The sequence below is a fragment of the Phaseolus vulgaris genome, chromosome 8 (genome assembly GCF_000499845.2).
Source record: "Phaseolus vulgaris cultivar G19833 chromosome 8, P. vulgaris v2.0, whole genome shotgun sequence".
NCBI lineage: Eukaryota > Viridiplantae > Streptophyta > Magnoliopsida > Fabales > Fabaceae > Phaseolus > Phaseolus vulgaris.
The window spans coordinates 17,696,966-17,698,792 of record NC_023752.2 but is presented as its reverse complement, the minus strand read 5'-3'; the positions used below and the strand labels follow the sequence as shown (position 1 = coordinate 17,698,792).

The 1,827-nt window shown below is 53.1% G+C and overlaps 1 non-coding gene and 1 pseudogene across 1 annotated transcript; both read left to right on the top strand.

The window, feature by feature from the left end:
* Positions 1 to 833: 833 nt before the first annotated feature.
* On the top strand, positions 834 to 989 carry LOC137827307 (5.8S ribosomal RNA). Its single transcript, XR_011083706.1, has one exon. It is a non-coding gene; the product is annotated as a 5.8S ribosomal RNA (ribosomal RNA).
* A 235-nt stretch (positions 990 to 1,224) lies between these two features.
* LOC137827350 (28S ribosomal RNA) overlaps positions 1,225 to 1,827 on the top strand; it is a 4,375-nt pseudogene continuing 3,772 nt past the window's right edge.

Genomic DNA, 1,827 nt, shown 5'->3' with positions numbered 1-1,827 from the left:
GAGCTCTTTCTTGATTCTATGGGTGGTGGTGCATGGTCGTTCTTAGTTGGTGGAACGATTTGTCTGGTTAATTTCGTTAACGAACTAGACCTCAGCCTGCTAAATAACTATGTAGAGGTAACCATCCACGACCAACTTCTTAGAGGGACAATGGCCGCTTAGGCCACGAAAGTTTGAGGCAATAACAGGTCTGTGATGCCCTTAGATGTTATGGGTCGCACACGTGCTACACTGATGTATTCAACGAGTCTATAGCCTTGGCCGACAAGCCCGGGTAATCTTTGAATTTCATCGTGATGGGGGATAGATCATTTCAATTGTTAGTCTTCAACGAGGAATTCCTAGTAAGCGCGAGTCATAAGCTCACATTGACTATGTCCCCGCCCTTTGCACACACCACCCATCGCTCCTACTGCTTGAATGGTCCGGTGAAGTGTTCGAATTGTGGCGACGTGGGCGGTCCGCTGCACGCGACGTGGTGAGAAGTCCACTGAACCTTATCATTTAAAGGAAGGAGAAGTCGTGACAAGGTTTTCGTAGGTGAACCTGTGGAAGGATCATTGTCGATGCCTCAAACAATTCCACCCCCGAATACGTACCAAACACACAACAACGCGCAAGGCCAGCGGGGTCACGCAAGTGCTCCCACTACCAGGTGCGTCGTCGAGAGCGGGGGTGGGCGTCTTGATGCCTTGTGCATCCGGCCGCAAACCCGTGTCTCCCGACAAAAACTAACCTCGACCCTTTATGTGCCAAGGAAAACGAAGTTGTTAGGTGAGGCAACCAGGGGACGTGTCCCGCTGGCGCCTTCTCGATGACATGTTATGTAAAATGACTCTCGACAACGGATATCTTGGATCTTGCATCGATGAAGAACGTAGCGAAATGCGATACTTGGTGTGAATTGGAGAATCCCGTGAACCATCGAGTCTTTCAACGCAAGTTGCGCCCAAAGCCATTAGGCTGAGGGCACGCCTGCCTGGGTGTCACACATCGTCACCCCTTCCTCCACACTTAACTAGTTAAATGTGAGGAAGTGGGTGAAAGTTAACCTCACGCGAGCCAGTTCCTCGTGCTTGGTTGAAAAGCAAGTTCGGGGCGGAGTCCCCCACGATAACGGTGGATGACCCCACGCTCGAGACCAATCGTGCCTGTAGGACTCCAACGTAACGGACTTATCGACCCCACACGCGCCCTTTGTGCAAACCGAGTGCGCCATCTACGAGACCTCGGGTCAGGCGGGGCTACCTACTCAGTTTAAGCATATCAATAAGCGGAGGAAAAGAAACTAACAAGGATTCCCCTAGTAACGGCGAGCGAACTGGGAAAAGCCCAACACGAGAATCGGTTGCCTTCAGCGTTCGAATTGTAGTTTGGAGAAGCATCCTCAGTGGCGGATCGAGCTCTAGTCCCCTGCAAGGGGCGTCAGAGAGGGTGAGAGCCCCGTTGTGCCCGGACCCTGTCGCACCACGAGGCCCTGTCGGCGAGTCGGGTTGTTTGGGAATGCAGCCCCAATCGGGCGATAAATTCTGTCCAAGGCTAAATACTGGCGAGAGACCGATAACTAATATGTACCGCGAGGGAAAGATGAAAAGGACTTTGAAAAGAGAGTCAAAGAGTGCTTGAAATTGTCGGGAGGGAAGCGGATGGGGGTCGGCGATGTGTCCTGGTCGGATGTGGAACGGTGTGAGCCGGTTCGCCGATCGACTCGGGACATTGACCGACGCAGATTGCAGCGGTGGCCCAAGCCCGGGCTCTTGATATGCTCGTGGAGACGTCATCGGTGTGATTGTGGACGGCAACGCGTGTCTCGGCACGTGCACGCTC